Raw genomic sequence first — 15,820 nt, 5'->3', positions numbered from 1 at the left:
GAGCCCCTACTCACTCTCTGGCCCCTTCAACAAGCCCTTCGGGCCTCACCTCCTGCCAGAAGGCTTCATTCCTCGCTCCAGCTCATCCATCCCCTGCATACGTTAGTCCCTTGGCTCCTGACATTCTCTCACACCCGAGTCTGTGGGTTTAGGTCTCTCTGCTACCCCACGAGCGCCAGGGCAGCAGAGGCAATGTCTGATTCATCTGCGAATGTCAGCAGAGGGTCTGGCCATTGCAGTAGATACCCCTTGAAAGTTTTTGAAATGAATCTATTAAATGAATGAATAATCTGAGTTCTGTGGGCAAGAGGAAATGTGAGTTCTTTACAGCTGTTTAGTCCTGTCTTAAGCAGCATTGCATTGCATTTCCTCCATGCCTCCTACCTCAGCCAATTAATCCTTCATGCTCACCTTCTAGAAAACCCCTATAGAAAGAGACCAAGACCTAGCAAAGAACAATGGCTATGGTCAGGAAAGATAAGGACTATATATGGCACTTTCATCCTTATCTCTGCAGATCCATAGCAATTCACTTTGCTGATTGCCTAATAGAGACCAAAATAGACTCAGATACGTATGGGAAGACTCAGCTCTGGTGCCACTCCATGTCCCAGATGCCAGCCGGCCGCGCGGCCTACAGTGACGTATTTATTTTGACTCCGTAATTTAAAATATAGAGTGCAGTAGGTTATAAAGTGATTTTATTTTTCCTTTCCCACGTGGATTAAAATACATGCAAAGTGCATTCAATCCATCATCGGCCCTTCATTGGCCATGCTAATAAGGGACAAAACTGTATATTTTATTTCAAGCGGAAAACCCTGCCCATGTTCTCATCCAACCAAATTGTATGCTTTAGACAGGATAGAGCACAAGTGCCACTTTTTCTGAGAAGTGTTTCCAGCCATTCCAGTCTAATTTTAATGCCCGTTTCTCTGCCCTCAGTGCCTTTCACGTTTCTCTCCCCTAGCACCCGCCCTGTCCTATCCTCATATGTGTCACAAGTTTCACGATGGCAGAGGCCATGTTTTATGTGCAGCGATCAGCACACAGTCTTACGCACAGACATCTCTCCATAAATATTTGTTGAATGAATGGCATACCCATTTCATCAAGTTTGATGAAGATCCGATGTTACTAGACAATAATGTAACAAGTCAAGTAGATAGTAATGAGTACTAAGCTTAATGCACCTTGCAGAACAATAACTCAAGAGGCCAGAGAGACATTCTGCCATTAAAGTTTTGATGAATAAGGTTTTGATCACCATTAGCACAGCTTCGGGTGGGGTTGCAGAAGGGCTGACTTGTCAAGATGCGATGTAGAATCCCATGGAGAGGAATCTTGAGCATTTTGCAGCTTTTTTGAAATGATGCTTGTCAGAAAATAATTTCTCATAGTTAAATAACAATTTTAACTCTTAAATAACAGGCAGCGTATTTCTCTCTTTTTTAATTTTTGCAGTACTTTGTGATTAAAGCAGCCCTGTAATCACAACTGACAGGATCAAAATGAAATATTTTTCTAAGCCATCCTCTCAGGAGTCCGCCTAGAATTAGTAAGGAAAATAAGAGAAACCATTGCCCAATTTGAATGACCTCTGCCAGGCACCTTATGTATTACAGAACCCAGAACGTGTGTCTACATGGTGGACGATAATTAACAATATATTGGCTTTTTATAGGATTCTTCTGGTACGTAAAGTTCAGGGTAATTTTGCATGTTGCATCTACTTCAAAAGTGTCACTGAGTAATTGCAACAGCAAGTGTGATTCTCCCCACTCTAAGCTCCCTTTGTACCCTGTACCATTTTAATCACTGCACTGTACTTTCCAGGTTATGATAAAACTATCTGTTTATATATCACTTCTCTTCACTAGACCAAAAAACCCCCCAGCGCAGGCATGGCGTGTATCCATTTCTCTCTGTCCCAGTACCCTGGACATATACCTGTGTATATTTTGACAAAAGATCCAGGCAAAGCAAGCAGTGGTCGTGCGGCCAATGTTAGAATCCACTAAGTTGAGTGATCTTCACAGGTACTCAGAACAACTACCCAGAATCTGGAATGTGCTCCAGAGAGACCATTTCTACCATATTAAAGGGTAGGTTTTGATGGGTTCTCAACCTGTCTCCTTTCCAAGTGGAAAGCCATCCCTTCAGTGATGACTGTGGAAGTCATGACATAGGAAGATTTGTCACATTTGTCTTCTATGGAAGACGTGACATAAGAAGATTATTCCAAAGATGCTCAACTAGTACTCTCTCAGGGGAACCGCTGGCACATGCAAATAAAGGGAGTAAATAAATAGCATGTGTAAGTATCTGAGTTGCACACCTTCAAAGGACATCTTCCCAAATACCCTCCCATTTTGACTTACCACTTTCTTGAAGCCATCACCCCATGTCAGGTTGTTTATCAGTCATTTATCAGGTTATTTCCTGCCTAGGAAATGAGACAGAGGTATGTTTTGATAGGGACTTCAGAGATGCAGAGAGAGAGGTGACTGCAGATTAACCACTAGTATGGGGAGCTTGAGGAGGAGGAAGGCCCCGAATCACTGGCACACGGAAAATGAGACATGTTCGTAAGGTTCCACCAAGAGACTCAATAAGTCTGAGGCAACCAGCAATGGATTTCAGAGGGATAGGACGTTGCATTAATATCGGCTAAAATCCAGCAGTTGCTGTATTCTAAGTGGCTAAATTAAATGGCAGTATTATTTTGGGAGGGAACGAGCATTATGTCTAATTTGATAGAATCTTCTGATTGGTCATAAATTTTGAATTCACATCATGATCGTTTTCATAATACACTTATAATTCAGTGAAACGAACCAAGAAAGTATCATAAACTCAGAAATTACAGGGACTGCACACATTGCCAGTAAATAGAATGCAAAAATTGTTAAATAGAAGCTTTAAAAAGCTGTTATAGTCATAAGATGCCTGCTTACTTAGAAGGGGCTGAAGGAATACTCTTGTTCCAAGATTCTTCGGGATATGAGCAGAAGATGAGAAGTTATTTTCCAATCGTCTCCAACTCCAGGGAGTTGGTTGTCAGTGAAACTAAGAATTATGAAATAGCTAGAATAATGGGTAGGGGGAAAACACCGCTGAAGGCAATTATTTGATAATATTCTCATCATAAGGGCACCTGAGTGGCTCAGTCGGTTAAGCATCTGACTTTGGCTCAGGTCATGATCTCACGGTTTGTGGGTTCGAGCCCCGCGTCAGGCTCTGTGCTGACAGCTCAGAGCCTAGAGCCTGTTTTGGATTCTGTGTGTTCCTCTCTCTCTGACCCTCCCCTGCTCACGCTGTCTCTCTCTCTCAGAAATAAATAAAAACATTAAAAAATTTAAAAAAATATTTTCATCATAAACTTAAATTTGAGAGGATTTTTTTTTTTTTTTTTGGTCATCTTAACTGTCAAAATATTTGGCAGAGAAACAAAAGAATCCCAGAAGTTTTAATTTCTATTGTTTCGCCTTCCATGAAAAGTGCCTATGACCATGATCTGCTGTCGGTTTTAAAGCTCATTTTTGCAAAAGCAAACCTAAGTTTGGCCTGGGTTACTTATTTGTGCCTTTGCTCTCTTGAGAGTTATTCCTATATAAAGGAAGATCCAAAATTCTCTTTCTCAGCTTTGCAGCATGAATTAGTTTTACTGAAGCACATCATATTTACACATTAACTTCACAACATTATGATGTGAAACTGTTTGCTAATTCTCACTTATCAATAACAATATATCCTTTGCTTTGTTCTTAAATATAATATGTCACATTTACATAGCATTTCAGTGTTATTTATTCCACTCGCTTTCGCTTCTGGAATTCAGATCTGTTACTGAAGCCAGGCACCGATTCCATATAAATCATCTTTGGTTTCTAGGAAACGTATGACTATTAACTGTATTCAGTCCTTTCCATCATGAGAGGAGGACAAAATTCAAAATTCACATCTAAGTCCACAGAGTATTGACTCATTCTCCCTGTGTGATGCTCCTCAGGAGCTCTGGCATCGCCGTGGTGAGCATTTTGGCTCGTGCTGATGTGTGCACAGCCGTCAGAGAAAGGAGAGGTTGGCATGGGCCTGAGTGGGCATAAACGTCCCATGGAGCAGGATCGACATCATCAAGGCCAGGAAGGACACAGAGCGTTTCCGTAAACAAAATGGGGAGAATTAAAGTTTAGAGTTCTCAAAGTCCACAAGGTTCTACGTCAGACAGCTCCCGCCAGCCTCTTGCTCACTCGGGGCCAGCCACTGTCCCTGGACAGAGCGTGTGAATGTGCCTGTCCTCGCGTCTAGAAATGCTTTCCTGTTCATCTGGACAGCTCACTGCATGGGACTCATCGTCAATGTTACTTCCTCAAAGAAGACTTCTCTTAAGAGTGTTAGTTCCGAAATTACAGTCTCAAAACGTGTCATTCTTCAGAAATAGCATAATACATCTTATTATTATATATTTATCCCAGTGATAATTTGTTTACCACATATTCTCATTCAGCCAAACCCTCTGTAAGATCAAGGATTATGTGTGTTGCATTCACTTGTGTTCCTTATTTAGAGCTCCCAAAATAGTGCCTGGAATATTGGAGGCATTCAATATGTTTTTTTAATGAATAAATGGGACAAAAGAAAGCTATTAAGAGGGCAGCGATGGACCACGTCAGTCTTACCAAATACGTTACAGTATCAAAGACAGACTGACCATACAGTAAGAGCAGGCCGACTTTGATAGAGAAAGATTCTTGCTCTGCAGTGTGCTAACTGTGTGGCTGTGCTGACTCTTGTCTGAGCTTCAGTTTCCTCATAGGTATAAGGGGCATTGTAACCCTACCCTGTAGGTTTGTTCTATGTATTGAAGGAAACCATGGCTATGAAATACCTAGTACATTGCCTGGCATACAGTAAAGGTTTTATTAATCACATAGTGATACATTTGCACTACTTGTTAATAATGATACTTTGAGATAGTTACATTTAAAATGCGATCCACCACACCCAAATGATTTAGTAAGCATTTATTGCTCATGTGAAAATAATCCTTTTCAAAACTCAGAAAGCCTAGATTGCTTGCTTGGCTAGTATGTGGTAGAAAGACTGGACACAGCAAGGGGTGTGTGTGTGTGTGTGTGTGTGTACATGCATGCACACAGGCACACATGAGGGAGATCCTTAAAAAAATGAATCACCGGAATCTCTGGAGAAAATATAAACATTGAAAGATTGCGTCCTGTCAGCCACTTATGAGATCTCTGTCTCAAGGTTCTCAGTCAAGAGGATCTCTTAGAGTAGTAGCCATCCCAGTTCCTCACCCTTTATATGTTAAGGAGACCCCTTTGTTGGGTCCACCTTTTGCACAAAAAGCTACTTTTAGATAGAGCAATAATTACTGTCTAGCATTTTTTATGTAATTTAATGAGAGAATGACATCCATTTAAATCAACTAATTTTCTTCATTGCTTTTAGTCAGTGGAGTTGCATCATATTTTGTTCAGAATAAATGTACAATAAAGTTTTTCCTATTTGAACAATTTTTCAGTAAACACAGTAAATTTAAAACCACTGAGGTGGTAGATGTTGATGTGATTGGTAACTTCATAGGAGTTACCAATATATCAAGAAAATGCTACAGGCTTAAAAATATTTACCCACATTTGTAAGTTTTACAGACAATGTTCATCCAAATCTACAAGTACTTTGGGATCTTAAATTAGTATTAAGATGAATGGGGAAAATATTTCTAAAATTTAAAATAGTTTATTTAAAGTAGCTTATTGTCCAAATCCTAGATCTGGCTGCTCCTTGACAGAAACATTAATTTTTCATGTTTTGAGCAAAAGTGACTACTCACCAATATGGAATATCTCACATTTTAAACGTTTGATTTATCTCAAATGTGGCTTTTTGAAGAAGCGGCTGCAAAACGTTCTCAGACCTTCAGTTTCTTCTTCACTCACACTTCGCCCTGAATAAAGCCATATCACCTTGAACTCTGGATCACATTGGCGTTACCATTTTTGAATTTGCTTCCTCAGTGCAAAGCATCTTTGTTATTAAGACAACGGTCAGTGAAACTTGATTAAGATGAAAACTTTGAAATATAAAACAAAGAGGAGTTACCAAATGAGCAATAATGTGGTAAAAATATGTATATAATCACAGATCACAAATGAGGAATACAACGATGATTTCAGTGACTAAGTCTGAAGATGGAGACCAAATGTAGTTCTTTTTTATATTATTATTTTATACTCTTCATCCAGATTGATACACACTCAGGCAAAATTCTTGAACATATATGTATCAGTAGTGATACAGTGCTCATTGTCTGCTAGCCTTTCACTAAACTCATGTAAAGCACTCTAGTGAAGTGTGGAAATGGAGAGGTTTAGAAATCAACAAGGAGAAAATATGATTTATTAAAAATGTACACCAAACATTATTTATAAAGTGGTGCAATGCCACATATCTAAAACTTAACTATACTTGAAAATACCTAGAGATCTTAGCAAGCTCCCTGAATTAAGTACAGATTATAAAATCTATCTTACTGCTTCCTGAGCAGTATATTTTCTATGTTTTTATTCTGTATATAGAGAAGAATTTTTTTTTCTCTTCCCGGTTTGAAATTCCAGGGAGTGCACGCTCAGAGAGAATTTAGTATCTACTCTTGTGACAAAGTTTTAATTTCTAGATACTAAGCTGGTCAAGCTCATCAGGTCACATATACTTTGATAGTGCCTCTGTTCTTGAAATTAGAGCCCTGCTAACCACTCGATATATTCCAAAGTTCTCAACAGTATGCATTGATCCTGTTAATACAGACATTTCTTGATGCTACCGTTCACTAAACTAAAACTGAGAACTTAGAACTGTGGGTAAAGAGATCCAGGAGGGGCGCCTAGGTGGCTTAGTCGGTTAAGCGTCCGACTTTCGCTTAGGTCATGATCTCGCGGTTCGTGGGTTCGAGCCCCGCGTCGGGCTCTGTGCTGACTGCCAGCTCAGAGCCTGGAGCCTGTTTCAGTCTGTGACTCCCTCTCTCTCTGACCCTCCCCTGCTCATGCTGTCTCTGTCTCTCCTAGAATAAATAAAAAAAATTTTTAAATTTAAAAAATTTTAAAAAAATAAAGAGATCCAGGAAATGATAAGAAAAGACAAAGAGGTATGTGTTGTAATTATTAAAAAATACAATGACAGAATTTGTCGAAGGTCCAACAGCATACCCTTGTTTATGCCGTATGCCCAAAGCCGCCATTTGCAAATCTCACTGAAGCTGTGCAGGCTGTTCATTACTTGCCTCCTTCGTACGGCTGGGACCATTTCTTCTGTTATTCTGGTCTCCACGTGGGAAAGGCACGGACCTACAGTCCCTGTTCTACTGCTGGGACCTTGGTGTATCTGTGCGTTGGGTTTACGGTCAGACTAGAAATAAGTTTTCAAATCCAGATGTTCCCTGTGACTCAAGTAAACGATGGCCATTTTTCCCATTAAGCAAGAGTTTGTTACACCAAGTCTAAAAATGTCTGATATCACAAAGAAGGGTAAAGATTGATTTCTAAGGTCCAAAAGAATAATCTGACAGAGAACTGTATTTTCAAGAAATACATTTTAGCATATACAATTCTATTGGTCGTAAAATACCTCTGTTTTAAAAATAGAAGTGTCAGAGGGCAAAAATTAAAACAACAATTCTAGGCCACATAAAATATATAGAAATTACAATGAACAATTAAAGATCTCTATGAAAGATTAAATTATTTTAAACCATTACTGAGAAAAGTAAGAGAAGACTTGAATAAAGTCCAGGAGAGAAAGACTGTTTTTAAATGACAGCTCTCCCCAGTTTAATTTATAGGTTAAACACGAGCTTGTGAGTTATTTCAGGGTTTCCTCCCTCTTTTTCTTGTTTTTAATTGAAAGATCATAGAACGTCTAGAAATATTGTTTCTAAATAACAGATAAGAATTTCCTGCCCTTCTAGATACTAAACCATAGTGTAAAGTTACACTAATAAAAATCATCACATCACATGGTTAAAATTTTCAAAAAAAAAGTTATAACTTTACACATATGAATGAATTTCTGACCACTGGGTTTAGAATTATTGTTTTAAGTACACAAAATGGAAGATAAAATGGACACAAGTGGAAAATAAGAACAACATGAAATATTGACCAATTTGGCAACATATATATTTTTTAAATGTCTTTAAAAGTGACCATAAATAAAATTAAAAGTCCAGAGAAATATAGTAATGTTTGCGTAAGTTAGTATGTGTGTTGGTTAATGTGCAGAATCTATTGCAAACAACACCAAAAACTTTTTTCACATCATTAAGAACTTATGAATACTCAAAAGAAGAACTGCCAATGTGCATCAGTAGTTAATCCACGGAAAAAATGCAAATAGCCAATTAGGTTATAAAACATTCAGCCTCACTAGTAATCAAAGTAAGGTTTTCATAGTCATAATGAGGTTTCATTTTTGTCCATCAAATTGGCAAAGATTAAAAATTTAATTCAGCTTTTGCAAGAATTAGAGAAAATGAGCACTCTATATATGTCTGATAAGAATGTAAATTTGGTGAAGAATGTAGAGTAATGTATTTCCATTTCTATCCTCGTTTCCATTTGTGGATAAATATTTGAGGGGGGCAGGGTCTTAACAGTTTTCATAGTCTATGACCCAGTATTTCTACTTTTTGGAATTAAGCTGTAGGGAGTAACCAGAAATGTAAACAAAGAATTATGGAAAACAGAGCTTGTCAACCATATTATTAATTTACCCAAAATGGAAATCAACATAAATGTTCAATACTGGCTCATAATATCAGATTTCTACACAATGAAATACTCATTAAAATATTTTCAGGGATGGGGCGCCTGGGTGGCTTAGTCGGTTAAGCGTCCGACTTTCGCTTAGGTCATGATCTCGCGGTTCGTGGGTTCGAGCTCTGCATCGGGCTCTGTGCTGACAGCCAGCTTGGAGCCTGGAGCCTATTTCAGAGTCTGTATCTCCCTCTCTCTCTGACCCTCCCCTGCTCACGCTGTCTCTTTCTCTCTCCTAGAAATAAATAAAAATTTAAAAAAAAATTAAAAAAAATAATTTCAGGGATGTCTGGTTGGCTCAGTTGGTTAAACTTCCGACTCTTGATTTTGACTTAGGTCATGAGCTCATGGTCATGGGATCAAGCCCCATGTTGGGTTCTGGGCTGTGCATGGAGCCTGTTTTAAGATCCTCTTTCCCTCTCTCTGCTGTTCCCCCACTCACAAGCATGTGTACACACACACACTCCCCCCCAAAATAAAATATAATAATAATAAAGATAATAAGTCCAAACATGATAAATTGTTCATGGTGTTATATAACAAAGTCAAGCTACTGTATTTTATATATATTAGGATAATAATTTTATAAACATTATAAAATAAAAATAACAAGATTCTATACCTACTTGTTAATAATAATTGTTGGAGCTCCTGGGTGGCTTAGTCAGTTAAGCGTCCGACTTCAGCTCAGGTCATGATCTCGCAGCTTGTGGGTTCGAGCCCCACGTTGGGCTCTGCTGACAGCTCAGAGCCTGGAGCTGCTTCAGATTCTGTGTCTCCCTCTCTCTCTGCCCCTCCCCTGCTCACACTCTATTGCTCTCAAAAAATAAACACTAAAAGTTTAAACATAAAAACTAAAATAATAATAATTATTGTTACAAAGTTTGTGTGATTTTCATTTTCCTTTTTATACTTTTAGGTGATTACAAAACAGATTTTCATACTGGATAAAATATTTTTTTACAAGAAACTCAACATCACATTACCTGGTCTCAGTACTTATTTAAAGGCACTGTAATCCAGAGAGTATGGTATTAACATAAGGATAAACATCTAGGTAGATGGAAGACAGAAATGAGAAAATAGATCCACATATGCATGGTTAATTGGTTTTCAGTAATAATTGTACAGTAATTCCTCCAGCCTTACCCTTAGTCTCCACAACTCGCTTGTTAGACCTCTCTTTTATTGTTCTTTTGGAGGTCTGAAACTGCTCACTACCCAGTCTCCCAGACCCCGGACGGTTGCCTACATCAGTGTCGGAGGAGCATCTGACACACAGATCGACCATCACTGTCTTACTCAGCGTCCCCGGTCAGCGCCTCATCGACTGGCCCTGAGTGTGGTGAAGGCAGTAGAGCTGCAGATGCAACTCTTCACGATGTGATCTTCCCCTTTCTCCAGACTCCACTCCCAGCCTCACCCCTCCAACACCCTGCCCTACAGAACTAGTAATTTACACACTGATACATGCTCTTCCCAAAGCTGCCTTTAGCCTGAGAAACCTCCCTCCTCTCTGTCCTGGCTGAAATCATTCCGGCTCTTCATTTTCAAATATTTTCTCCTCCAGAAGATCTTCTCTGACTAAACAAAACCATGTAAATTTGCCCTTTCTTGGCGTTTGTGTAGCTTGCTGTGCACAATGTTATCATGGAGTTTATGACCCCAAGTTAACATTATCCATTTTCACATTTGTCTGCACCACTGGGTAATGAATGCCTTGACATTAGGAACAAAGTATTTCTCATTGCTATAACCTCATCTCCCAGCAAAATATATGAGGCAAGTTTATATCGAATGAATAAAGTAGGATATGGCGTTCTTTCCACCATTTCCAAGTTTGTTTAGCAAAATTGAGGCTTGTGCACCCATTTTCTCCATATTGTCTGTTTTTTTCAACATTTTGGGATACACCATGATGGTATTTTCTTATATCGCCCAAAGTGTATCCAAATAAATCCTCTGGTAATGTGCAATTTCCAAGAGAGGTCATGAGCTAGTATAGGGTGTGTGTGTGTGTGTGTGAGAATTTCATGTCAGAAGATCTATTCTTACTCCAGCTCTGTGAATAGCTAGCTAAGTGAGAACTTGTGATAGTTTCTCTTCTGTTTCACTGTTCTCACGAACTAAGGGATCATCTCTGACATGTATTCTAATTCCAAAGTGTGGTCATCCCTCTGTACCTCGTTACAAAATCTAACATTCCGTAAGACATCGTTTTAATTTCTCTGTTTTTGTTTTGTTTTGTTTTGCCGCCTTTGTCACTCCAGAGTCTTTCTAGAATTCCCAGCCACCTAAGATGTAAAACCCAATAATTTACTCGTTGTTGGCTTTCTACATTCTGGTTCCTTCTCTCCCCAGGGCTCTAACACACTGTTGCTAAATCATTCTTTACACCAGTCTCGAGGCTGCCATCCGTCCGTCTCAGTGCGCGCGCTCTGCCCCAGGCCCAGCAGCACCTTCTGCCTGCTCCCGTCCACACGCTGCGCTGGGCCCGCTGCCCCTCTCCTGCCCCCTCTCCTTGCACCTCACCCCTGCCTGCTTCTCTGGCGGAACCCCGCTCCCGTCAGGCGGCCCTTTGCCCACGCTGCCCAGCTCACCACTTTGACCTCCTTCTGTTCCATGAGGCGGGGGTTCAGGACCAACCCCTTCACACACCTGCCCTCGGTTAGCCCCGTCTCGGCCCCCATCTCCCCGACTCCCGAGGAACCCCTTCTGCCCAGGGCACCGCGGAATGAATGACCTGGCTAATGCTCATGTTCTCTCAAGTCTGTGACGCAAGATACAGTCATTCGAAGCATAAAACTGGTTAGACTAAAATATGAAGAAATTAGGAAGCCCCTGGGGCCTCAGCGTCGGCTCTGTCCCCGGGGTGTGGGCGCTGCCCCGGATGGCTGCCCGGGGGCCACGCGGGAGGCGCCCCCGGCCGTTCGCGGTCCCGGGATGCCGCAGGTGCAGTCCTCCCGCGCCTGAGCCGTCCGCGACACGTCCTGGTTTGACCTGGGTGATCTGTATTCCCTAGTCAACATACGTGCACATTCCAGGTCTCTGATACTTTCATAAGAACCTAAAAAAAAAAAAATCAATGAATACAGTCTCTTTGGGGTTTGGTCCTAGTCACTGCATGTTAACAGTTGAAACGGACTTTCCGCCATACAGTTTAAACTCGTCACTTAAAGATGGAAAAATTCAGAGCTACTAAACACGAGAACGTTTGTTGAAGGACTGACTGCTTTTAGGTGCGAAGCCAGTGTTAGGCTGTCATTCTCCCAAGTCCAAATGCCACCGTCTTCTTTCCTTCCCATCCTCTAATATACCCTTGGGAGACCTAGGAATAATCCTATCAGCACTACTGTTCTGAAGCTGCATCTAAATATAGTCCTTCACAGTTTTTTAAAAAAATTATTAATGTTTATTTATTTATATTGAGAGAGAGAGAGAGCAGGGGAGGGGCAGAGAGACAGAGAAAGAGACAGAGGATCCAAACCAGGCTCACCGCTCACAGCAGAAAGCCCGATGTGGGGCTCGACCTCATGAACCGCGAGATCACCACCTGAGCCAAAGTCAGGCGCTTAACCAACTGAGCCACCCGGGTGCCCCATAAATACAAACTCTCATCACTAGATGTTGACTTACACGTGTTAACTGGAAAAAAATTTCTATTATGTTATGCTGTTATATTATTTATAGTTTTATTATAACTAGATAATAGTTGTCCCAAAGTACAAGGAATACTTCAGCATATTCATATTTGCGCCACAGGACAGGATTCGTATTAACAAATTATTCTCAGTATTTTTCAGCATTGCCTGTTACCAGTTCACCGTTAAGGTTACATGGTAACAGTTTCCTTGTAAGTCGGTAAACTTTGAGCTTTAACTTTTAAGATCAATATTTAGCAACTAGACTCTTCTTAGGGAAATTGTTTAGAAGTAGTTACAGTTCATTAGGAACAGATAAGCTTTGAGTTATAATTATTCCTCATAGCTATTTCTGTAGAGATATAGCCTCATTGAGTGTTAATTAAATAATCCAAGGCAGGAGTTTGATGACATACTCCTAATACAGTTGCTAATTATGGAGATAAAGTGCATACCATAAATAATTGCTTTTCTATTTTAGAGCTGCAGGGGTGCCTAGGTGGCTCAGTCGGTAAAGTGTCTGACCTTGGCTCAGGTCATGATCTCACAGTTCATGGGTTCGAGCCCCACATCGGACTCTGTGCTGACAGTTCAGAGCCTGGAGCCTGCTTCAGATTCTGTGTCTCCCTCTCTCTCTGCCCCTCTCTTGCTCATGCTTAGTCTCTCTCTGTCTCTCAAAAATAAATAAATGTTAAAAAAATATTCTATTTTATAGCTGCATATACTAGTGATAAAAGTTACTGTATCTTTTCCTAATATGTTATCTTTAAACAGTATATCCATGAGGGACACCTGAGTGGCTTAGTCAGTTAAGCATCTGACTTCGGCTCAGGTCATGATCTCACGGTTCGTGGGTTCAAGCCCCACGTCAGGCTCTTTGCTGTCAGCTCATAGCCTGGAGCCTGCTTCAGATTCTGTGTCTCCCTCTCTCTCTGACCCTCCCCTGTTCTCTCTCTCTCTCTCTCCCTCAGAAATAAATAAAACATTAAAAAAAAATTATTTAAAACAAAAATAAGTAAACATTAACAAAACTTAAAAATATATATCCACTTAGTTCTTCCTGATTTTAACCCCTGCTATTTATAAAATGAAGACAGCAGAAACTTAGGAATTCATTGCACTTTTAACTGAATTTACACTTTTGACTTAACAATCATGGCTACTCTTCATTGACTGGTTACTGGCAGGCACTTAATCAGTTCATCTTGAGATATTTAATCCTTGAAATAATCTAAATCTTCATGTTGTAGATTAAGAAATTAACAACTAGTACTCAACAGCTAGAATATACTGGCTAGTAAATACTCAAACGATTAGTATTTTTATTTGATGACCCATTTGTGGCTCACTCCAAAAACCTGCAATGTGGAAGATAAAAGTCATGGTCAGTTATAGTCTTGGTCTTGGCCATGGTCAAGTTACTCCAGATATGAGCATTTATCTGAAGAAACTGTTAAGTTATAAAACCATGTAAAGTGGGGCATCTGGGTGGCTTCATCGGATGAGCATCCACCTCTTGATTTCAGCTCATGTCATGATCCCAGGGTCATGGGATCGAGCCCATCATCAGGATCCATGCTGAGTGTGGAGCCAGCTTAAGATTCTCCATCTCTCTCTCTTCTCCTCTCTGTCTTCCTCTGCTGCTCTCCCTAGCGTATGCTTTCTCTCTCAGAATAAAAATAAATGAATAAAAATGTGAAGAGACACTATAATTGAGAATTCTTATCATCCTAAAGAGATAATTAGACTTAGTCAATAACATTTATGTATGAAAATGTTTAGTTTAGCATTACTTAAAATGGTAAAATATTTTAAACAAAAATAAGGAAAAAATATGCATCCACAAATACAAAACAGCATTCTACCACTAAAGGATATTATAAAAGAATATTTTTTACTAAGGGCATAGTTTTTTAATTCTCAAAAATATTTCTTATTCTCCTTGGTACATAGATTGTGTTTGACACAATTCAAGTTATAAACCATAAACAAAATAAACAAGCTCGGGTCCTTGTAAAGTTTACATTTTCATGGTGAGAACACGTAACAAAGATAAGCAAATAGAGTGGGAAGTATCAGGTGAGTGACAAGGTATGGGGACAGAGAATGGCAGGGAGGCTGCTATTTAAAGATGTTCAGGGAAGACAGAGTCAGACACGTGAATAGCAGAACATTTCAGACACACCAAATCTCACTGTGCAGGGACTGGAATTGACATTGACTAAGGCTGGCACTCAAAATGAATGGATGAATAAATTAACGACATGACTCACTCAGGCTCTGATGTTTAGAGTTGCTGAATTTTATCCATCATCTGTATAGGGACGCGTATTATGAATTATAGCCCCAGGCTTTAATTAATTAGCCGAGTGCCTGTCATATACTGTACTTTTCCTAAATTCTTTAAATTCTTATCACAAATCTACAAATTAGATATTACTCATCTCCTTTTATTGGCAGGGGAATTGAGGAGTAGAAAGGCTTAGATTCTACTAGCAGAGGTACAAATCCCAGACTCAAAGTTAGGTCACATGTGTTTCTGATATAAAACTCACTCTCCCTCAATCTTTCATGATTAATGAAGATGTGAACATTTGCATATTTTAATTAAATGAAAAGTAAGATTTATCCCCCATATGGATTTGTCAAAAGAGAAGATCATATGTGATCATTTGCTATGGAAATAAAATAATTTATTAGAAATTTGATGTATGCAACTTATCACAAAAAATGCTACCAAAGATGCTTGCTCTCAAATATGACATTTCTAACGTAGATACCTAAAACTACATTTTGTTCTCTAAGGGCCCTCAACAGCTAGAGTTACTGCTTCCTTTTGTATTTTTGTAGAGCAGATCACTTTACAAAACAGTCTATAAGAATATTGAAATTTGAGACTCTATCAAGACAGGTAACAGCATCTTTAAAAATTTGGCAAATTCACTTTTAATGATGAATCGTATAAAATGTTTACTATATGGGGGCGCCTGAGTGGCTCAGCCGGTTAAGCATCCGACTCCCTGATTTCGGCCCGGGTCATGGTCTTGTGGTTTCGCGGGACCGAGCCCCGTGCAGGGCTCTGCGCTGGCAGCATGGAGTCTGCTTGGCGTTCTCTCTCTGTCCCTCCCCCACTCCAGCTGTTTCCGTCTCTTCTCTCTCAGAATAAATAAAGTTAAAAAAAATTATATGTATTAATATATGTGTGTGTAAAGAGGTATAGAGAAACCCTGGGATTTCTACTTTCAGTGTATCAAATTTTATGTCACCTAAATATCGTGTTATAAGGAAAGCAGAGAAGTTGAAGAAAATATTAAACTTGCTTGACAGCATTTTTGGTGAGGG

At 39.7% G+C, this 15,820-nt stretch overlaps 1 long non-coding RNA gene across 1 annotated transcript; it reads right to left on the bottom strand.

Annotated features, from left to right (window-relative positions):
- Positions 1–244: 244 nt before the first annotated feature.
- Positions 245–11,365, bottom strand: LOC144236030 (uncharacterized). Its single transcript, XR_013336394.1, has 4 exons — positions 9,464–11,365; positions 5,861–6,100; positions 2,382–2,446; positions 245–1,549 (listed from the first exon to the last, which is right to left on the bottom strand). It is a non-coding gene; the product is annotated as an uncharacterized LOC144236030 (long non-coding RNA).
- Positions 11,366–15,820: the final 4,455 nt, after the last annotated feature.

The sequence above is a fragment of the Crocuta crocuta genome, unplaced genomic scaffold (genome assembly GCF_008692635.1).
Source record: "Crocuta crocuta isolate KB4526 unplaced genomic scaffold, BGI_CrCroc_1.0 scaffold80, whole genome shotgun sequence".
In the NCBI taxonomy this organism is placed as follows: domain Eukaryota; kingdom Metazoa; phylum Chordata; class Mammalia; order Carnivora; family Hyaenidae; genus Crocuta; species Crocuta crocuta.
The sequence above is the reverse complement of the archived record's forward strand: the minus strand, read 5'-3'. Positions and strand labels throughout refer to the sequence as shown.